This window comes from Delphinapterus leucas, chromosome 12 (assembly GCF_059928025.1).
Source record: "Delphinapterus leucas isolate spDelLeu-1000000601 "Yukka" chromosome 12, BTC_Dleu_Yukka2, whole genome shotgun sequence".
NCBI classification, from domain to species: Eukaryota; Metazoa; Chordata; class Mammalia; order Artiodactyla; family Monodontidae; genus Delphinapterus; species Delphinapterus leucas.
Genome location: NC_143140.1, coordinates 18,575,232 through 18,591,107, shown reverse-complemented (window position 1 = coordinate 18,591,107; position 15,876 = coordinate 18,575,232). Strand labels below are relative to the sequence as shown.

Here is a 15,876-nt window from a genome sequence, read left to right as displayed (position 1 = left end):
GGGAAGAACCAGTTCCCATCAGCAGCTATACTTTAAACACAATGAACCATCGATAAATATTTGTTGAAAAAGATGCTCATCCACATATAACAGAAATTTTTAAAATTCTGTGATACGTAATACCTTACCTTGTAAAGCTTAAGCAGCAGGTTACCTTCAAATAAAATGCCCAGTGATGTAAGGTGCATAAAAGATGCCTGTGGTTTTGCCAGGAGCACCACCTTGCTTTGTCCACATCACTCAGCAGGCATGTGAATATCACCTAAGGAATGCTTCAGTGTTTTGGTTTCACTGGAAGAGACAGGTTTTATAAATAGAAAAGGACTTCCCCTCTCTTCAACACTAGCAAGGTTTCTAAAGATGCCAGATCTGTTCTTCTGGTTTTACTTCCCATGCTTCAGTACTCACAGGGAGAACTTTTGCTGGACTTGTGGTCATTTCTCAAACCACTATGTCATTCTTACGCTACTCAATGAGAAAAGAAAGCTTATTTTTGAAAACCGTAAGTAGGACGATATACTTATATTTTAAGATTATTAACAGTCCACTAAATCTGTCAAATAAAAGCATAACTGTTTTAAATGTAGAACATCCTGGTTCCTCTGAACATTATATAATGCCTCAAAAACAGAATTAAGCTTATTTAACTTTAGTTAGTTCTTGATTATCTACACACACACACACGCACACACGCACACACACGCACACACACGAAAGCAGATGTGTTACAGATCATCCATTAATAATTTACATTAAGCCCTTGGATGATGGTTTTGTATTTACAGTTGAATATGAGTATCCTTCCTAATAGTTCAAAACAAAGACACACCCGTAACAGAAGTCACCCAACTCAGCCTTCCTACCAATTTTCTGTTCGTTTACCCAACTACATTCTACTGCTGAAATGACTCCTCATTTGCTACAAAAGATGGACTTTGTGTGCTTACTCTGTACTTTGTGTCTATTACAGCTCAAGGGGCATTCCTGAAATAAACACAGGACATTAAAAAAAAACACTGTCCTGATCTAACAGGTCACAATTTAATCGTAACCTGAAAGCCATTTTTCCCCTTAGTATGACACAGTTAATTACATAACACTTAAAAGGCAGCTACTGCATTTACAGGCAATAACCTATCTCATTTTTAAGTTCTACCCTAACCAGGTACACTATATTATTCACTTTAGCTACAATGAAAACCAGTGTTACATTACAGCCTAATTCTAGTTCCTACAGCCCATCAAAATTAAAAGTGCACAGTATGTATAATATTCCGGAATTTACCCCAGAAATGATAAAGCAACATCATATCACTGTTCAAGGCTGTCTACTTAAGAATGAAGAAACAGACACAGAATTCAAAATTAGTTCTGAGCCCCATTCCTGGCCTTTCTTAATGTCACTCCTCTGTACCTTGTTCAAACCTCCAGTTACATTCTTTAACACAATACCAGTTCTGCAGGTTTACCAGAATAGTCTACCAATTGCACTGAGATTAAGGCAACCTGCTCTGGTGGAAAAGACTGAGGTTTTATGGTCAGAAGACTTGGGTGTGAATCCAGACTCTCCCTGGAGCTACATGACGTCATGACCTTGAGCAAATATTCAATTCTCTGAGCCTAAATTTCCTCATGTGTAAAAAGGACAAGACCACCAACCTTGAAAATTATTTTGCAGATCAAGCTCCTCAGTTAGTGTTCTGATTATGGCAGATGCCTAATAAATGGGTGACGATCTTATCCTACTAAAGGGCCAGTCACATTACTACCAAATGTCTCATTGTAAGGATCAAAATTAAACTGTATGAGATTTATTACACTTGTCATACATTTTTCAATCTTTTATTTAAAATGTTTTAATATATAGAAATTAAAAAATTCACAAAGGTTAAACATCTTCATAAAACTGACATTTTACATAACAGACACGGGGATTCAATTATCAGCAGACTGAAAATCAGTTGTTGTTTTTTTTTTTTTTATGTCTGGGGCGCTTATATTTATTCAAACCTCACAGAGTCAAAATTTTTTTTTAATTTTAGTTGTATTTTAGAACCCTGAGACAGCCCGTTGTCTAAACAATGGGCTACATAACACACCACAGTCTCCAGGCAAAGTCACATCAGGATGAAAAAAGAGCCTTCCGCTCCTCTCAGATTTCCTGGCCACTGTTATTTTAAAACCTGATCACACAAACGTAAACAGAGAAAATAATCCGTTTCAGATGAGTTCCATGGGTTATGATTTATGATATTTTTAAGACCTTGCATGAATGTACATTAAATATTGCAATAGCTTATTATATTTTTCTTGTCCATGTTTCCAGGCACTAATGAAGAATACAAGTATATTATATATACTTTTAAATATTACATACATAGTGAGTTTTTAATCATAATCTTTTCTTAAAGTTGCTTATCACTTCCATTACTCCCTTTTAAAATTAGTTTTTGAAAACTAAAATGTAACTTAAAAAGCCAACAATTAAATAGCATGTCACACAGAACATACAAATGCAACAGGCAAACTGAATAAGACTAAAGTAACTTCTGTTTACCGCTATGCAAGTAATTCTGCACAACTGAAAAAACTCTAAATGAGGTGGATATTTAAAAGTCAATGAGTTATTTTAAAAGGCTGCTTTGTTCCAAGCTCTGGCTATAGACCAATTTGTGGTGTTTCTAAAATTAATAGTAAAAGACACCAAGGTAATTTTTTCACTAAACAATTTCCAATGCAAACCACAACCCAAGACATCTTAGTTAATTTGTACAGAAATGTCCTTTTGCTGTCAACCTTTGTACCATGACTATTACCAGCCCAAGTTCAAGATTCACATTTTATGGTGTGAACAGTGCTCAGCTAAATCTTAAGAATATTAATCTTTTAAACTCTCAAACCCTGACGACATTTAGCTATATTGCATCTACACCGCCAGAGCATAACAAGGAAAACTTTTATCTACCACGTACAGCAGCCTATTAAATTGGGGCAGTGTTCCTAGCTCCTTAGATCTGTAGATTAGGATTTAAGCATTCCTCCACTACAAGCTTCACCCCAGATAAAATGTAACACGTTTTCTAAACCTGTATGGAAATAATTCTGACACGGATGTTCTAGTAATAACCCTATCAAATTATTTTCTTACCCCAGAGTTTGAGCATTTTAATCGTTTTAAAGAGTTTTGGGAATTAAAAAATGTAAAAATCTCTTGTTCAGTAGCAGATATATAAATTAACGTACCCAAAATACTTGACCAACTAAAGACTAAAAATACAGCTTTATACAGTCCCAACCTGGGCTCCTACAAGATTAAACTAATTGGGACAGCAGCTGATCCTCACATACCAGAACAAAAAGCACTATTCCTGCACTGAATTTTAAGCCTGTTTACGAAAGAGAAAACTATCACGGGGCGTCCAGGTCAGAGCTGGACACCTGAGGGCTCAGCTTCTACCTGGAAGCCAGAGAAGATACCCGAAGGCATCCTGGTGGTAACAGACTCTTGAAAGAAGACTCTCATTGTCCTGTGGAAATGAGACCCACCCCTGCGCTACCGGGAGCCGCCGCCGCCCGGGCCCACTCATCACCTGCTTCACCCCCGGCGTCCCCGGGAGATGAACCGAGCCGGCTCGTCTGCCGCGGGCGGCGAGAGGAGGCCCCGAAGCAAGGCCAGGCTGCGGTAACGAGGCTCCGGGAAGCGGGGCCCCGGCGCCGACGCCCCACCGCGGGCGTCCCGGGGCACTCACCGGTGCGAACGCGAGGGCAGGTGCGCGGCGGCGGGGCTACCTGTCGCCGGTGAGGCGGGGTGGGGGGAGGGGGAGGAGGGAGGGATGTGGAGGGCGAGGAGAGAGGGCGACGACGCGGACCGGCACCGGGACGGGGCGGCGGCGGTGACCGGTCTCCGGCTCGCTTCCTGCTCGGACAGATCCCGGGTCCGTCTCCGCCCGCCGGCCGGCAACCCGCCGAGTCCCCAGCCCCGCCGCGCGCACGTCACGGCTACGGAGCGCCCGAGGGGGCGGGGGCGCCGCGGGCCGGCGGGCGGGGCGCGGGCGCGGGCGCGGGCGCGCCGGGAGGGGGCGCTCGGCGCGGGGCCGCCCCGCCAGTCCTTGCGCCGACCCGCGGCGCCGAGCCTCCGGGACCTGGAGGGCGATCGGCGGCGCGGGGAGGGGCCGTCCCGGGCCTGGCCCACAGCCCTCGTTCCTGGCCCCCCGCGAAACGGCCTCCTTCACGGGGGTTATTGCTCCAGGCGCCTGCGCACCCCCGTGGACTGCGTGCGGGCAGCGTGCAGTCCGGCCGCCACGGGAATCCGTTCCGGGAGGGGGAGTGTTGTTCGGGCAGGGGGCGAGGACCCCGAGAGGTGGGGAGGGCGGGCGGGACGAGGCGGCGTCGTTGCGGAGGGAGGGAGCAGGCGACTTCGCCTGCAGCCCCGGTCGCCCCGGTTTGGGCTGCCTTAGGAGGGTAGTAACCTCCCTGTGCAGCAAACTTGCTGTTCCGCTTTTGGGAGCGGGGGGGTGGGGGGTGGGTGGGGGGTGGGAGGGGGGCTGGGCGGGTCTGAGCGGGAAATTCGGCATTTCTTCGGCCCTCACGCCGCCGCCGTATATACTGATTAGAGCTCAGATCTTCTGTCATTTAAGTTTTACTGTTTTTATAAGGGACATACCTGTGAGTCATATTTGAAAATGAAATATGATGAAAACATATACTGCCTTTACGACAAAAAGAAGCTTCTCTTAAGAAAATGAAATGGTGATTGACAAGAAATGCTAAAAGTCTCCGCTGAAAAAAGCTAGGCGCACCTACACAGGAAAATTACCCTGAGAACATTACCCCGGAAACATTCCAAGCAGCAACGGGAAAACTTCAGGAAATCTACAAGGTTCTGATAGGGGACAAGTTTCAGTTTTTCAGATGTTCCACAGTTCTCTCGGAGGAAAAGCTAACTTATGATGAAGTATTTTAGCAGACAGTTAAAACAAAATATTAAGAATAAAGTAGGGAAGTAAAAAAGAGGAAGAGAAACCGAGAAAGGAAATAATTTACAGCAATCTCAGAAACGTAATTCCAGATTACCGGGAGGTAAATCTTAAGTATACAAAACTAGATTTCAAACCGGATCGGAAAAATATTATAAGAACGAGGAGAGGATTTCAATTCACTGCTTTGACTTCATTTTGGATTTAAGATTAAACGGCTTGGTCAGACCAATAGAAGCCCATACAGCTTATTGTGAGCAACGACTTGTGATTTTTTTCTCTCTCTCTCCTTCTTCCTCCACTTCCAATTCATTACTGAGACTCTGCTTCTAGCTCCCCATCTGTCTGATGTATCCAGTTCTTCATAGCAACTACTGTCTTGCTTCAGGCCACCATCATTTCATGTCTCGCATACCGCTATAGCCGCCTAGCCAATTTCCCAGGCTGCAATCTTGTCCCCTCCTAATCCAGTGTCTACAATACCATCAGATTTATATTTTATAAAATGAAAGCCTGATTATGTACTCCTCTCTTTAAACTCTTACAGTGGCACTCCACTATCTTTAGTATAAAGTCCAAACTCCTGAAGATGTCTTATATGATCCTTCAGCTGTTTTTGTTTGGCTAGCACGTGGAGATCTCTTTTGTTTTTTTCTTTTCATTGAATTTGAATGCCTTTTCATTGTTCCCCAGTTCATCACCATTCTAAACTCCATAAAGCTGTCCTAAACCAGGCTTCCTCACACAGTGTTACCTCTCTTGGGAATCACTGGCATTTTAGACCACTGGTCTTAGCCCTGCTTACCTGTCCAGTTTCACTTCCACCCACTGCCGTTTTCCATTTCTTGTACTTTACGTTCAAGCCATTCTGAAGTGCTTGCTCTCCAGAACAGACAGCTATGCTATTTATTACATTGGAGTGTTGCCAGGCTAAGTCCAATTAATCCTTCAGAACAAAGCCTATTGGTCCCCTCCAAGAAGTTTTCCCTAACCCCCTTATTCCAAACCTTAGGTGCAATTTGGTGCCCTTTCCCATCTCTCTCTTAGCACCCATTGCACGTATGTCTTCCAACATTTATCTCACTATCTCTATTTTAGTGTACTTACAGGTACCTCCCACCTGGACTGTAAGCTCCCTGAGGGCAGGGTAGGGGACTTGTTTGTCTTTGTGTCCCTAGTGCCAAGCATGGTGGCTTTCACATCTCATTTGAACAGTGCCTACCATTATTGTTATTATTGAATAAATGATACAGATGGATGAACAAACAGCAATAGAATAGACAACTCTAGGAAACTGCATACATGTCATTAAGCATGGTGGATATAACTGTATCATATCTGCTGCCGAAACTCATCTTAACAATTTATTCCGTATTTATGTTTGTAAGCTTTTCAACTTTGCTCTCACCCACTAAATATTTGTAAGACTCTTCCCCCAGTCTCCTTGTGCTAGCCTATGGATTCCTAAACTGAGATCCACGGACCTCCTATCATAGATGGGGGCTCCAAGAGCTCCCTCAGAAATCATATGCAAAATTTCGTGATCTGGTTCCTTCATTTTTACAGGGGTCAATATCGTGGGTATTTAAAGTCTCTCTCCACCTTCCCTGGCTGATACCCATTTTAATAGCTTCAGCTTGCATCTTTGTTGCCAACTCCTAAAGTAAGGCAGGCTGAAACCCACACAGGAACTCATTCTCTTTCCTCTCCCAGCTGCTTCAAATGATTCCTTTGACAAGCGAGTCTATTACAATCGTGGCATTACCATCCACTCATCTCAAAAAGTTGTGGTCTTTTAAGTTACCCAGGACTCCTTCCCTTTCTCACCCCTAGTGGTGGAGGTACTGAATGCAGTTCATTCTATGTCATACATTATTTCTAAAGCTGTTGTCTTACTCTCCATCTTCCCTGAGAACAGGCCATCATCTTCCCTTATCTGAACTCTTGACATTGCCTTTGCTCACTCTCGTCCTTTAAAGTGTTACCCCACCCCCAGATCTGACTACGTCATCCCCTTCACCAAGTCCTGGTGACTTTCAGATCAGTTAAAACTCATTTAGATGGTGTACAGAATCCTTCACAATCCTGAGCCCACCCTACTCATAGGAATTCAAACATGCCAAGCCCTTTCATGATGCTCCTCTCAATATTCAGAACTCAGTCTGACTATTTTCTCTGTCCTGACTCGGGCAGAATTGGTTTTTCTTTTCCCTGTTTTCCAGAGCACCCACTCCATAGGTACCTATACAGTAGCACTTATTAACTGGTATTATAATTATGTTTTTATATTTGTTTCTCACTGAAACAGCTCTCCAGAATGTTGAGCTTTTTGATGAGAAATTGTGCCCTATTGCTTTTCTATCCCTAGAGATTAGTACATTGCCCGCCTCATTGGATTAATAATAATAATAATAATGCCGAAACTGATCGAGTGCCTCCTGCGTGCCAGCACTGTGCCACAGGTCATCCCACTAAACCTTCACAGCCCTGTGAGGTCATTACGATGAGCACCAGCTTTTTGCCTGCCTAATTTCTGAACTCCCATCCTATTTGTGGAGAATCCTTAATTTTGAGTCTTGGTGGGAACAGGGCCCACTTCACAGTTTGGCCAAAGTCCTTCTCCCCACTCTCTGGCAACTAGGGTGTAGTCATGGCATGGGACCCAGGTTAAGTCAATTGGATGCCCTCACCTGAAACTTGGAATCTGCATAAGGCGATGCAAAGATGCAGAGATAATCCCCAGTGGTGTGGATCATTGTGGTGACCAGGTTCTGGTTGTGACAGTGCCAACAGTGATAGTCCTGCCCATTTTACACACCGAGTTCACCATCCCTGGGGATTCTGTGAGCTACGTGATTTTCTTCCAGTACATTCTTTTTCTGGATAAGTTAGCCAGAGTTTATTTCTATTGCCTTCAACAAAGAACCCTAATTGATACAGAAAATTCTGTCATTATCCCCATCTTACAAAAGGGGAATGAGTAGGTGTTCAAGTGTTTATTTAATGAATAAATGAGATATTTACATTATAGCTTCTAAAAGAAGTTTTGATCATTTCTTTAGTTATTAGAAAGTTTGCACTAATGGTAATCATCTGGAATTTATAGGGAAATAAAGTACAGAGAATAAGCAGGTCTCTGAAAAGATAGTCTTATGATTTTTTCCTTAGGGTATATTTTAGCCCATCCTCAGACACTGCCAACATCCGTATCTCCCATACTTTATCAGGAAAAACTAATGCTTAATGTAATCACTATCAAAGCATAGACCATTTGTTTAAAAAAATTAAATGATGTTTTAAACATCATTCCTGAACTTACTCTCTAGAAAGAAAGTAGGCTAATATATTTTAGAAATATTTTCTATATAAAGGGCAAAAAGTAAAGCTGAAGTGTCATCTATTAATAGATGCTTTAAAAAAAAAGTTCCTTAACCAGATCAACACACATTTCATCGTTCTAGCTCCCAGAAATTTCTGTAACTATAGTTTTTCTCTCATTGAAACTTCCAGCTAGTTTTTCCTGAATTGTCATAGTGGCATTATAATTAAAACTGAAACCATAGCGCAAGTCTAACCAAAGATCATCACCTCAAACACTTTAATGAACTGTCAAACGTCTTAAAAATAATATGTCATCTAATTTCCCATATCCTGTGACCTCCAGCTCGAGTCGGGTAATTTGAAGAAAGACAGAGGAGAGTCGATTTTTGTTTTTTTCCAGACTTCATTGGGTCAAATGTAACCTAACCAACTTGTAGAAATTTTTTTTTTTTTAATGAGTGAAGGCCATTCTGGAGGTGCAGTTTTATATTAAAACTTACTTAACACGAGGTGAATAACATGAAGAGGAGCCAGGGTCCAGGCCTGTGACCTGTAAAGACAGTTAATCTTACTGAGACTCAATTTACTCATCAATAAAATAGCAATGATAATGATACCTCCTCCTCAGGGAAAGGACAAAATAAGATAATACAAAAATGAAAGCATTTTGCAAACTAAAAGGTTTGCAAACAGCATAATACCAATCCAAAGTATAGATCATGTAAACAATAATAAATGTAAGAATACATTCCCATATAATCTTGAACTTGTTACATGCTAGAAAAGTTTGAAATATATTTGAGCAAGAAAAACGTAAATCTTTAAAAATAAAACCAATGCTAAAATTTATTTGAAATTAGCTTTGTATTAAATTTAGAAATTAGTATAAGTCAGTTATGGAATTTCTTTTAGGTACAGTTTTGCTGAAATCTGAATGTTAAAAAAATCCATAAAAATGTATATAAAACAGATGACTTCTAAAAATTTTCCCATTCTAGAGAAGTCTTCCTGCTAGAGCTATACAACTTCCAGGAATATAATGAGAAAAGTAGTTGATTTATCTATTTCTGTTGCATATTATGAATAAATGATTACAGTTGGATTTATGGATATTATTTAATTATAAAAACAAAATGTACAGATTAAAGAAGGTGTGAGAAAATATAAAAACAAGACTTGAATTAAATTTTGCAAAAGGAAACCGTAAATATACATTTGTTAAAGTATTCAGTGACACAGTTCAGAAAGGTCAGTTCTCCACAGCCTACATAAATAGTCCAGAAAAATACACCAAAATATTAATGTAGTTTAAAATCTTCAAGATTGTATTTTTACATATTAATCCCAATTTGATTACAAGTTAATCATTTTCAGTGCCTTATTGATCCTTATTTAGATGTTAATATCATAAATATGTTTCAGCCCTCAGGTTGAATTTAATGTCCACTGGAATATCCTGTGCGGGTCTCCACATTAGCACACTTCCTAATAATAAGGGATGTTTTATTTACAAGTCTGTGAGATCACAGAGCTCCTACCTGTCTTTGGACATCTAGAGCTGGCTGGGACATAAGAGGCATGCACTGAGGAAATGTTTGTGGAATGGAACTGAGCTGAATGCCCTTGAGCTTTGGTCCATAGTCTTGACAGTAGAAATCCCTCAGAAATGAATATTTTAAAAACATTTTAGAACTGTGTTATAGAAGAGAAGCGTTATAGTACTTGAAACTTAAAGCACTATTCCACACATAATTCAATATTTATTGAGTTGTAACAATACTTATTTTTATTTTTACCAACTCTCCTTCAAATTCAGATGGTTAAACATCGTGTTGCTGCTATCTTACAAAAAAATATAAAAATGAAAATAAATTGTATATTCTTTCAAGGTTACAAATAAAATATTCAAAGTTGATACTATGTAATACAAAAATTGCTATGTATATAATATTTTTTAAAAAGACTGGGTGTGGGAGTGCTATTTAGACAAATCAGTGATACACAGTATTATTTGGAAAACAATGTTTGTTTGTTTTAAATGAAAGCTTCTTTATTTATTTATTTTTGGCTGTGTTGCGTCTTCGTTTCTGTGCGAAGGCTTTTTCTAGTTGCGGCGAGCGGGGGCCACTCTTCATCGCGGTGCGCGGGCCTCTCACTATCGCGGCCTCTCTTGTTGCGGAGCACAAGCTCCAGACGCGCAGGCTCAGTAGTTGTGGCTCACGGGCCTAGTTACTCCGCGGCATGTGGGATCTTCCCAGACCAGGGCTCGAACCCGTGTCCCCTGCATTGGCAGGCCGATTCTCTTCACTGAGCCACCAGGGAAGCCCACAATGTTTGTTAAACAAATGAAAAGATTGGTAGTGGCTGGTTTTCTTGCCTTAAAAATAGTAGTATCTTGAAACAGATCAAAGAAGTATCAAGTAATCTCTGACCAGGAAGTATCTAATTAAATATGTGTCAGAGTTAAATATTATCCTACAGTTAATAATAAACGTACATTTGAAGTGAACACAGCCTTAAATGGATTCACAGAGTAATAACCTGTGTTCATTCACTTATGCTTTTTTGAGTTTAACAAATGATTATTATATCAGTCAGCCTTTGCTGTGTAACCAATAAAATCTTAATGGCATATAACAAAAAGCATTCATTTTTCTCTCTGGCAAGTATGTAGGTCCCCTGGGACAATTCTAATTCAGGCTGCTAGTATATTCAGGTCTGTTCTATGTGTCTCATTCTGGGGGTCAAGATGAAAGGACAGTGGCTACCTGGAGGGACGCTCTCCTTGTGTCAGAAGTCAGAAACCTGCTATATCTCCTAAAGCCTAGGTTCAGAATTGGCACACTGCTACTTCGGCCCCCGTTCCATTAGATGAAGAAGATCAGATGACCAAGTCTAGCATCAGTGGGGTAGGATGAATGGTCTTAACATGGATGTGTAGGTAGCGAATGTTTGCTGAACAATAATCTAATAACCTAAATAACCTAATCTATTGTACTTGTTAGTTATTCAAAATGATACATTAAAAAGGGTTGGTAGTTTAAGAAGAGGCGTGTGGAATGCTTCTGCAATGCTGGTAATGTTCTGTTTTTTACCTGGGTGGGTGGTGGTTGCACGGGTGGGTTCACTGGGTGATAATTCTTTGAGTTATACATTCATTCATTCATTCATTCATTCATGATCTGTGTACTTTTTCTGTAAGTTTGTAATATTGAAAATAGAGCTTATATCTTTTAAAAAAGAAAAAATACTCTGAGACATTTTCAGTATTATTTTAGTTTTCTGAATTTTTACTTTCTCTTAGAAGAGTCAGATTGAAATAAATGGCATGATTCTTGAATAGGAGTCTTTTTAAAAAAATTGCTGTGAGAAAACTTATGTCTTTCCAAAGAAATAGTATGTATTCCTGAGATGAAATATATATTATATTTGCGTATTTATTAACAATGTGAAGATAACCAGGCTAAGTTAATTAACTCAAGCAAATTCATGAAAAATGTCTAAGGTTGTTTCTGGGTACAATCAAAATTTTAAATTTTGCTTTCAGATATTTTAAAATAAACGTCTGTACCTTGTGTATCCCTCTGCAATCACAACTTCCACTTTCCCCCCAAGAGGCTTCTACTAACCTGGATTTCTAATTTACTATTTTCTGACTTCTGTGATTTTTTATGTTTTCGTATGGATGCATCCCTACACAATATAATTTTTAGCTTGAATGTTCTTGAACATGAACTCAGTAGTATCTTACACTATAAATTCTTCTGATACTTGTTTTCAGCTCACAGTATTGTTTTCAAGACTCACCCATGTTGTTACATGTGGATGGAATTCATTTTCACTGTTGTGTAAAATAACTTTGTATGAATGAACCATAATTTATTTATCCATTCCACTCTCAATGGACATTTGGGCTTTTCCCTGTCTATGCTATTATGAATATTGCTGTTACAAATATTGTTTACATGTTTCCAAGTCCATTTCTATATAAAATTTTTTCTAGAGTGTAAATCTGGGAGCAGAATTGCTGCTTCCTAGATTAGGTAAATATTCAGGTTTCCTAGAAAATGCAAAATTGTTTACCCAAGTGCTTGTTTTAATATATACTCATACAAGAAAGACATAAGGATTCCTTTTTTCTGTATTACTGCCAGAAATATGTCAGACTGATCTGCCAATATCATTGTGGTTTAAATTTGTATTCTCTGATTACTAATAAGGTTGAAAATCTTTTCATGTTTGTCATTCACATTTTTTTTAAAGATTCATTTATTTATTTGTTTGTTTGTTTATTTATTTTGGCTGCGTTGGGTTTTCCTTGCTGCACACGGGCTTTCTCTAGTTGTGGTGAGTGGGGGCTACTCTTCGTTGCAGTGTGAGGACTTCTTACTGCGGTGGCTTCTCTTGTTGTGGAGCACGGGCTCTAGGCACATGGGCTTCAGTAGTTGCAGCACACGGGCTCAGTAGTTGTGGCGCACCGGCTTAGTTGCTCTGCGGCATGTGGGATCAAACCCGTGTCCCCTGCATTGACAGGCGGACTCCTAACCACTGCACCACCAGAGAAGTCCCTGTCATTCACATTTTATTAAATTCCTTGCATATTTTGCCCATTCAAAAAATAAAAAGTCTGTAGAGAAATGTATTGGTCATACCAAAATAATATGGTCATGCCAATAACAATTATAATAAAAATTAGAAAACAGTCTGCCACAATATATACTCCCCAAATTCCAAAGTTCAATATCATCTTCAAATAAGTGATACATTTTTTAAACCAAAATTTGAGAATTTAAAATTAGTTTTCATAATTTATGCAACGAGGATATATCTAGTTGTCACTAGACAAAATTTTACTCTTGTGTATTTAAATCTTTTGAAGCACATAAGGTTAAAACCTTGGTGTTATTCAAACTGTTGATGATAATGTTAATGTAGTGGCTTTTAAGGACCATTTTTTAAAAGAATAAAACAGAAAATATCAGAATGCATCTCTTTACAAAGTATAAGAATTGTTTCTAGGACTTTCCTGGTGGCGCAGTGGTTAAGAATCCGCCTGCCAATGCAGGGCACACGGGTTTGATCCCTGGTCCGGGAAGATTCCACATGCCGCGGAGCAACTAAGCCCGTGCGCCACAACTGCTGAGCCTTCTCTCTAGAGCCTGCGAGCCACAGCTACTGAGCCCACGTGCCTAGAGCCTGTGCTCCATAATAAGGGAAGCCACCGCAATGAGAAGCCCGCACACCACAACTAGAGAAAGCCCGCGCATAGCAACGAAGACCCAACGCAGCCAAAAATAAATAAATAAATAAATAAAAAGAAAGAATGATTTCCTCCTGAAACTTTTCAGTTGTGTATGTGTGAGAAAGGCAGGCGGCAGGCAAAGGGGAGAGCAGAGGGAGTGTATACGGAACTGGGCAAAATCTAGAATACATTTATCAGTGATGGCACTGCACTGTCAAAAAGCCTGGCAAAGAAAGGAAAAGTCTGACAGCCGTTGCCTGTCCCATAAGGGATGGAGTCTCTAGTTCATGAATCTAGTCTTACCCTGGGCTTTGCAGGTTACTTGGCAACTGGAAGAAATCATGAGTAGTGCTGTGTCTAGAGAACAATTTCTCCCAGGAGTCCTGTGGTTATCCTATTTATAGACAAGCCTCTATTGATTTAAGGGTAAAAACAACTAAAGGACTGTTATTATAATATTCTAATTAGCACTTCAAACACTGCTGATGACAGCAGCAGGCCACAACCTAAATGAACAGCAGGTGGAGGGGTGACAACAATGAACAATTGGATGACTGGCTCACTTCAGTATTTGCAACGTTCTTTTCACCCTTTGTGTATTGTTGGTGTTTCTCTCTTCTTTTTTTTTTTTTTAACATTGTGTAAGTTTAAAGTGTACAAGGTGATGATTTGAAACACATATATGTATTTTAAAAATTTTTATTGGAGTATAGTTGATTTACAATGTTGTGTTACTTTCAGGTGGGTACAGCAAAGTGAATCAGTTATATTACATATACATAGGTCCACCTTCTCTTTAGATTCTTTTCCCATATAGACCATTACAGAGTATGGAGTAGAGTTCCTTGTGCTGTACAGTAGGCCCTTATTACTTACTTATTTTATATATTGCAGTGTGTATACGTCAGTCCCAATCTCCCAATTTGTCCCTTCCCTCTTTCTGCACTGGTAACCATAAGTTTGTTTCCTATATCCGTGAGCCTATTTCTGTTTTGCAGGTAAGTTCATTTGTACCCTTTTTTTAGATTCTACATATAAGCAATATCGTAAGATATTTGTCTTTCTCTGTCTGACTTACTTCACTCAGTATGACAATCTGTTTTGCAGGTAGTCTCTTCTGTCTTCCTCTGCTTCAGTCTGTTTTTCTGAACACAACTCATTTTATTCTATCTTCCTCCCCAGATTCCATGTTAAATTTTTTATAGTGATATTGTCATACATTCTGAAACCTCTTTTCCTGGCTTCTCTCAGGCATTTTTCTTTTTATATAAGCTTTGAGATTTTAAGTCTAAAACAACACTACTGGTATTATATAAAATTGAATTATAGTTATACACTATTAGGAGAGAACTGACTTTTTTACAGTATAATACCTTCCCGTCTGAGAACATGATTATCTGTGTTTTCCATTCCTGCAGCTCTTATTCGATGGCCATTGATGGAATTGTGCAGTTTTCTCATTCAGGTCATATGCTTTTCTTCTTAAATTTATTCCTAAGTATTTTATAGTTCTTGGTCATAACTGTGAATAATTTTCCCCCAAATTTCTTTTCTAGGTTCTCATTGTGTATTTATCCAGGCAATGTACCAGATTTTCTTTTTTAAAATAGGTTTCCTAAATTTCCCAGTTATATAATCACCTACTCAACAAAAAATATTCGTCTCTTATTTCCAAGATTTATACCGTTTATTTCATTTTCTTGTCTTCGTATATCTGTTTTAAGTGCAAAAATAACGTTGAAAAGTATAAGAGACTATCTAGGTCTCAATATCAATTTAATTGGTTTTAAGTGTTTCACCATTTAATATATCATTTGTTACTAGGAATTTATAGCCTATATTTTAACAGATTTCTCTATTCTCGTGTAAAGATTGTGTTACGAATGGCTGAATTTTTAATATAATCATATAAATTTCCCCCTTTAATCTTTGACATAACAATTAAGTTGGGGCTTCCCTGGTGGCGCAGTGGTTGGGAGTCCGCCTGCCGATGCAGGGGACACGGGTTCGTGCCTCGGTCCGGGAGGATCCCACATGTCGCGTGAGCGGCTGGGCCCGTGAGCCATGGCCGCTGAGCCTGCGCGTCCGGAGCCTGTGCTCCGCAACGGGAGAGGCCACAGCAGTGAGAGGCCCGCGTACCGCAAAAAAAAAAAAAAAGATATATTTTCTAATATTGAACATCCTTGAACTTGGTCACAGGGCATCGCTTGTTATCAATGGATTCTGATGACCAATATTTTATTCAGATTTTGTCAGTCTTGAACCACAAATTACATACTTCCTTAGTTTTCCTTTTTAACACTATCTTCACTAGAATTTTTTATTAAAGGTATGCTG

General features: G+C 39.7%; 1 protein-coding gene across 4 annotated transcripts in view; it reads right to left on the bottom strand.

Annotated features, from left to right (window-relative positions):
• MYO6 (myosin VI) overlaps positions 1–3,969 on the bottom strand; it is a 142,271-nt gene extending 138,302 nt beyond the window's left edge. For 2 of the 4 annotated variants that reach the window (XM_022590345.2, XM_022590346.2), the window contains exons 1-2: positions 3,750–3,969; positions 129–291 (exon numbers count right to left, since the gene is read on the bottom strand). The gene's annotated coding sequence lies outside the window, so the exon portion shown is untranslated. The remainder of the gene's footprint in view (positions 1–128; positions 292–3,749) is intronic. The other 2 variants (XM_022590344.2, XM_089921753.1) reach the window with 1 other exon arrangement.
• Positions 3,970–15,876: the final 11,907 nt, after the last annotated feature.